This window comes from Theobroma umbraticum, unplaced genomic scaffold, assembly GCF_002168275.2.
Source record: "Theobroma umbraticum cultivar Fairchild unplaced genomic scaffold, ASM216827v3 scaffold_146.0, whole genome shotgun sequence".
In the NCBI taxonomy this organism is placed as follows: Eukaryota; Viridiplantae; Streptophyta; class Magnoliopsida; order Malvales; family Malvaceae; genus Theobroma; species Theobroma umbraticum.
This window is the reverse complement of record NW_018397265.1, coordinates 3,003,580-3,011,353: the sequence shown is the minus strand read 5'-3', so window position 1 is coordinate 3,011,353 and position 7,774 is coordinate 3,003,580. Positions and strand designations below refer to the sequence as shown.

Genomic DNA, 7,774 nt, shown 5'->3' with positions numbered 1-7,774 from the left:
TGCCAAAATAATGGCAATAGTCAGCTGCAGGCAGCATTGGTGCATTCACAATTTTTGAATTTTATGGGGCCTTAAATTAAGGAATTTTAAATCAAAAATTTTCTTCTAGTTAGCCAACAAATGGAACTATTCCATATCAAATTTGCATGATTTTTGGCTGCAAATTGTTTCGTCAAATCAGCCCAAAACCGTGCCTTTTTGTTGTTGCTGGCAGCAATGGTGCAATTATAGTTCTATGCTTTAAAGCTACTAGCAGCAGTGGTTTTAGTCATGATTTTATGCCCAGTACACCTCCATTCACTTTTGGCCGGCATCCCTTCTTGGAACTATTCTAAAGTACATTGCTTCCATGATTTTTCCAATATTTTTCAGGGCCAATAGCTGCCTTTTTAATACTGAAAACCGAACAACAACAACAACTGCTGGACAAAATCGAATTTTATCCCTTAAACTGCACCAAAACATCATGAACTTGAATTTGACTTTGTGAATTTAATTTGTGCATCTTATGCACTTCTTAATCTAGCCAAATCAACACACTAAAACTCACATTAGTATATCTAAAATTAAGATTAAAATTCACTAATCAAATCTGTCTAGAAAATTAAAACAACCCCAAAACAGATTTTAAAAATTTTAAATCCTTACCAGCTTAAACCCAGACACCTCATATTAAATATAAACATTGAATCAACAACAATGAGACATCATTTGTATTAAAACAAGCCAATGGAGGCTCTAATGCCACTGATGGAATGGCATGGAACTTAGAGATAACAATTATCATACGCAGCGAAAAATAAATATTTAAACGTACCACGACAAGCCACCACCCATGCATCACCTTGGTGGGTTTAATACATACGAAACTAGAAGAAAAGTAATCAGAAAAATAACATTACCTTTACCAAGTGATGTGGCTATTATAGTTGTAGCTCTTCCTTGTATTGTCCAACCCATGAACACCACAAAGGGAGCAAAGAACTTGAGCCATTCAAATGCTTAGCCTCCAACGATTGCACTTGAACTTTCACAAGGAAGGAGCTTTCTCAACTATGCCTTTGTGCCAAGAAGGTAGACAACAACTTGCCCTTTCCACACAATCACACTCCTAGCTGAATCACAATGCTGGAAAACTATTTTTCAAGTCACTTAAGAAAGTGTGCTACTAGGCCTTCTTGTTAGTTTTCTAATGACTTAAAAACCTAACTTCTGTGTTTCACTTATATTATGAGGAATAGTTGCAAAGTGATATTTATATCTAGATTAATTAACTTTTAAAATTGCAAATAAGGCTCAATATTACTACCCCTTATAATATTAGCCAAACACTTAATTAAACCTTTTTAATTAAGTCATTGTAAATTTTAATTAATTTAATTTACTTTATTTGTTTGCAATTAAGGCTTTAATATTATAACTAATTATAATATTAGCCTTATACTTAATTAAACTATTTTAATTAAGTCTTTAAAAGTTAAACCTAGTGTATGATTTAAGTCTAACTTAAATCATGACACTACCAATTTAATTCACGATGCAACTTATTGTGTGTGACCCATTAGGTTCCTAACATGTTGACAATGGATTTGAATTATAATTTTTTATTAAATTAATTAAATCAATTACATAAACCAAGACTATCGTCCAGCAATGCGTCATAGCCACCTAATTGTTAGGAGAGTTAAAGGTTCTTTGACAACTTTTTAGTGTATAGTCTATCAGTATAATTCATTCCCATATTATATATCCCGAAAATGATAAAAACATGGTGCAGTGCCTACTCTTATTAATCTCCATATTCATTCTTAAAGTTAGATTATTTGTTTTATAGAGACTTATGAAACTCTTTTTCGTAACTCTATGATATAGATTTATTTAGACTTAATTTTGATAGTAATTTAGCTTAGTTCTTGCAGTAATGCATAGAAATTAGTAGATTTTATTTAATTATTTTAAACTAGTAAATTTAAGAGAGTCAATTTAATCTTAGTTAATTTCATATACAATTTAGTGTTAATATGATTAAGATAGATTGTTATTGATTTATTTGTGCTTTTGTAGGTTTAATGAAAGAAGGAGAACAATTTCAAGGTGTAGACTTTCACTACACATGTTTTAGTTTTTCAACCATAACTCTCCATATAGAGCTCTAAATGAAGTGATTCTTGGACCATTGTAAAGCTAAAAGAAAAAAATACAACTTTCATGTTTTCCACTTTGCCCAGTTCATTTTTAAAGATGGACAAAAAAACTTGTCTAAGTTGATGCATTATAGTAGTCCTAGAACAATTACGATTTCTGCTATTTAAATGGTCTAGGCCATAACTTAGGCAGTAGTAAGCAACGACCCACATAGTCTGATAAGGAAATCCTAATTGGAATTGACTTCTTTCTTCACCCAACTTGGATTAACTTTAAAGCCTTATAAAACAACCTTTCGAAGGACTTTTAAGGATAGAACAAAACGCCAAATTGACAGTTGAGAGTCAAGCCACAAAGTCATTGAAGCTAAGAAGAATTTGAAGGATTCAAGGAGATTTGAATATCAAGAATACAATTCTTGAGTTTTTCTATCTTTTTTTATTCTCTCATTCTCTTGGTTTTGTTTTTAATGTTTAAATTGTATTTGATGATGATGTGTGACTTGATAGGGAACTAATTCAATAAGATAAGATTATGATTGAACTCAATATTTAGTCTGATTTATTTGTCTCTCTTTTGCTTATGTTTGATGGATTTAAGCTGTTTATTTTATTCTGTTCTTAATGCTTTTAATCGCTTGATCACTAATTTGATTGAATTGGAAACCTTGGTTAAAGCTTGATGAAAGAGATTTAGGTAGACCTTGAATAGAATAGCGTATGATCAAATGCAGTTAGTTGATTAGTTGGTTTCATTTGCATATAGGGTAAATATACACCTATAAGCCATATGTAGCCTAAATTAGAGCATGAACTTAATGAATCTTTTTTCAATATAATTAGCATAGACATATAGGAAATTAATTAGAAGAGATATTTTTATGAAAAATTCGACATAAACTTGTAAATAATTGAGGACTCTAGGTTAACAACTTAATCCATTCAACTGAGCTAAGAGAGAGAGACAATATTCAGATGAAGTATTGAGGAATATCATAATCTTAGGTCTGTTAATCACTAGAAGTTAATAAAATAATTCTGCTGATATATTTTATATTAGTTTTAATTATTAGTTTATTAGTTCTAATTTTAATTTTAATTGTTTACATAAAATTAGGGTATGTTAATTTTAGTAGTTAATACCAAGAATTAATTCAATCCTCTATGGGTTCGACATTGTACTAATCACTATATTATCTTTGTGATACGTATACTTGCGTGGGTAGAAAATTGAACATCGAGTTTTTGGCATCGTTTCAGAAGAATTGATTTTTAATTCTTTCTTATTATTATTAATACCGAGCATTCTTAAGTTTAATCTAGTCTTTTCTTTTCTTTAATTTTTCAAGTACTTTTTTGTCGTTGTATGCAAAAAGCCCAAAATTTGAAAGTTGTTTCTTTTAACTGAAAAATCGAAAAGACTCTTCGAAGACTTCGAAAGAACTATGAAAAAAGTTTCCACTCTAAGTAAAACAATGGCTAATCAACAAGAAGAAGAGACTAAACCTTTAAGGGATTATGTTGTCCCATGAGTGCAAAATCTCCACTCTAGTATCCAAAGACCACGTGTTCAAGCCAACAACTTTGAAATTAAGTCATCAATCATTTAGATGATTCAAATTACTATTTAGTTTGGGGGTTTACATAATGATGATTCTAATGCTCATATTGTAAATTTTCTACAAATCTGCGATACATTCAAGGCTAATGGTGTTATCGATAATGCCATAAGATTAAGACTTTTCCCCTTTTCATTGAGAGATAAACCAAACAGTTGGTTAAATTCGCTTCCTGCTGGTTCCATTAATACATGGGATGATTTAGCTCAAAAATTCTTAGCAAAATTCTTCCCACCTACTAAATTAGCAAATATGTGAAATGATATTACTTCTTTCATGCAATTTGAGTCTGAATCATTATATGAGGTTTGGGAGAGGTATAAGGATTTGATAAAAAGGTGACCTCACCGTGGATTACCTAAGTGGCTACAAGTTCAGACTTTTATAATGGTTTACTGGTACTTTTTAGAACTACCATTGATGCCACCGCTAAAGCTGCACTCATAAGTAAATCCATTGATAAGGCTTATGATTTGTTTTTTTTTTTATAATTGGGAGAAGGGGGATTCAAACCCTACTCTTTAGGTAGGGGGATTATATGCACCAACCAAAGAGCCAAATGCTCAAGTGTAAGGCTTATGATTTGCTTGAAGAAATATCTTCCAATAATTATCAATCGCCATATGAAAGGTTGGGTACAAGAAAAAATTGTTGGAATTCATGAATTTGATATGATAAATACTATTTCTACACAATTGGCTTTTCTCATAAAGAAAATAGACAAACTAAGTTTTAATATTGTTCAGAACTCCTTTTTGTCGTATGAATTTTCTGGGGAAGGACATTCCAATGACAATTATCCCATCTATTCTAAGTCTTGTCAATTTGTTGGAAATAGGCAACAGAACAATCCCTATTCCAACACTTATAATCCTGGTTGGAGGAATCATCCTAATTTTTCTTAAAATAACAACCAAGGGTTTTCATCAAAAGCTAAGTCAAACTTTCCTCCTAGATTTCCATCTGGAGCCCCCATGCTAGAGAAAAAGCCTTCAATGGAAGATACGTTCATCCAATTTATGACAAAGACTGATGTCTTCATAACAGAGACTAATGCATTTATGACAAGGACTAATGGCTCCATTCAAAATCAAGTAGCTTCAAATAGAAATCTTAAGATACAAATGGGCCAACTTGCTAGTGCTTTACATACTAGACCTCATGGAACTTTACCAAATGATACTGAACCTAACCTAAGAAGAAAAGGTAAGGAACATTGTATGGCAATCACTTTCCGTAATGGAAAAGAGGTAAGTAATAAAGCTTTAAATTTTAAGATTTCAATTCAGTTTAATAAGAAAGAAATTGAAAAAGATGCTAAAAAAGAAATTGTGATAAAAAAATATGTTGAAAATTCAAAGGAAAAATCACAATTAAAAACTACTCCCAAACCTTCACCACCTTTTCCTTAATGTTTTCAAAAACAAAAACTTGACAAACAATTCTAAAGATTTCTTAAGGTATTTAAAAAGTTGCACATTAATATTCCTTTTGCTTTAGCTTTAGAACAAATGTCAAGTTATCTTAAATTCTTGAAAGACATTTTGATCAAAAAGAGAGAATTAGAAGATTTGGAGACAATTGCACTCATTGAGAAGTGCAGTGCTATAATCTAGAATAAGCTTCCACCAAGGCTTAAAGATCCAAGGAGTTTTCTATTCCTTGCAATATTGGTAGTTTTAAAATTTATAAAGCTTTGAGTGATTTGGGTGCTAGCATTTCAATAATGCCTTCGTCTATTGCTACAAAACTTGGATTTAAAGAGATACAGCCTACAAAAGTTACCTTACAATTAGCAGACAGAACAATTAGGCACCCAATTGAGATTATAGAGGATGTTTTACTTAAAGTTAAGCATTTATACATTCTGTTGGACTTCATTGTGCTCAAGATTGAAGATGATGTTGAAAGTCTTCTTATTTTGGGAAGACCATTCTTAGCTACAACTAGAGCAATTATTAATGTAAAGAATCACAAAATAACTTTCAGAGTTGGAGAAGAGGAAATGGTATTAAATTTGTTCAATGCAACTCAGTATCTCTATACAAATAGTTGCTATAAAGTGGATTTAGTTAATGAGGGTAAAGGTAAGCCTAGTCCACCACCTTCAACAAAGAAGGCACCAACTTTTGGGACAAAACCACCACCACTTTTCAGTCATCTTGATTTTGTTGTTGGACAGCAAGTAGTATTCTCTGATTCACAACTCCATCTTTTGCCATGGAATCTTAAACTATATTGTGGGAAAACCTTCAAAGTGCCAAAGTTTTGTCCTTATGATATTGTTAAAATTTATAGTGGGCTAACCGGAGCAGTCAAGGTTAATCAAGAAAGTCTCAAACCTTATAAAGTAGTGCAAGAAGGGGTGCCATAATCAAGCTAGTGACTATAAAGAAGTGTTTCTTAAGAGGCAACCCAAGCACTCTTACTTACTTTTTTTATTTTCTTTTAATTATTTTTATTTATTCTACTAAATTATTGATAATTTTTTTAATTTTGCAAGTACCATTAAAGCCCTCCCTCAAATAAAAAATATATATATAAAAATTCAAAAAAATGAGGGCAAGTCACAGCCCCCATTGTGGGAGGCCATAGCCTCCAAGACATCAATTGATGAGGGTCATGGCTCACTAGGCTTGAAGTCGCAACCTTATTTAAAAAAAATGATCTATAAGGATCGTGGTCCTCCAAAGGAAGGCCGCGGCCTTGCAACTATCCACTCCATGGGTCACAGTGCCTCTAAGGGGTAGGCTGTACCCCCCTGTTGTGGGCTGCCATGAATGGGTAGCCCACTCCCCATAACCTTTTCCCCTCTTTTAGTATGGGCTACCAACAAATTGTAGTCCATTACCTAATAAAACCCCCTCTTTTCTTTTCAGTTATTTTTATTATTTTTATTTCTCTACATTATCTTTATTTATTTTCTTTGTGTAGTAACAAAAAAGGCATTCCTCCTAAAAGTGAAAATGAGGAAGATGACAATAAAGTAGAGGAGGAATAGAGGTTCACCTAAGTCATCAAATCATTAGGGGAATATTCTTTACCTTTCCTTTATTTTTTCTAACATTAACGACAATATGTTGTTTATGTTTAGGGGGTGAATTTATTTTTCTAGTGGTGACTATACTATGGAAGTTTTAAATTTTATTTGCATGTTTATCTAGGTTTCTAAATAATTTAAGATTAGCTGGTAAATGAATTTATTATTTGTTCGAATCTTAGGAATCTAAAGTAAAGTTGTACTAATTTTTTCAATGATTTCTCTATCCAATGATGATAGCTAGTTGTCTTGAATTCTGAGCTTCTAATTAATAAGGTTTTTGTTTAGATTCAGGCTAAATTTGTAACACCCCGTATCCTCGTATAGGTGCCACCACAATCTCATCAACGAGACGAAGGGTTGATGGATGTAAATCTAAGTGTGAAAGACCAGTGATAGGTGAAAGGAATATTTTGAGATAAAATATTTCGTACAAGAGAAAATGATAATTAAATAATAATATTTTATCAAAAATGAATTATCGAGATCAAAAGAGTGATTCAGAAGTAAACCGGGACAAAGTAAGACATTTTGGGTCCCGATGAGACAAGTTGAAAATTTTAGAATAAAATAATATTTTATTAATAAAATAATATTAAAATATTAATATTTTATCTGTGGTTGAAATTAGTCATGAAGAAGAAGTATATGACTAATTTAAGTGGGGGAGAAGAAGTAAGAATGAATCTTGAAGAAAAATGACATAAGCAAGGCCCACGTGCCTTTATTAAACAGAGGATGAGCGGATAAGCTTCAAATTAAATATTATGGTGATATTTTGATGAAGTGTAAAAAATTGATATTTTACTTGTATATATGTAAGGGAAGAAAGATATAAGGAAATTGGAGTTTAAAGAAAATGATTGAAGGACCAAATTGCAAGAGTGGAAAGTTTGGTGGAACAAATGGTAAATAAGAGAAAAGTTTAGGACTTTTGTGCAATTACATTTTTTGAAGCTAAGTGGATATTA

The 7,774-nt window shown here is 31.7% G+C and overlaps 1 non-coding gene across 1 annotated transcript; it reads right to left on the bottom strand.

The window, feature by feature from the left end:
• Window positions 1-4,012: 4,012 nt before the first annotated feature.
• Window positions 4,013-4,119, bottom strand: LOC149526792 (small nucleolar RNA R71). Its single transcript, XR_016351666.1, has one exon. It is a non-coding gene; the product is annotated as a small nucleolar RNA R71 (small nucleolar RNA).
• Window positions 4,120-7,774: the final 3,655 nt, after the last annotated feature.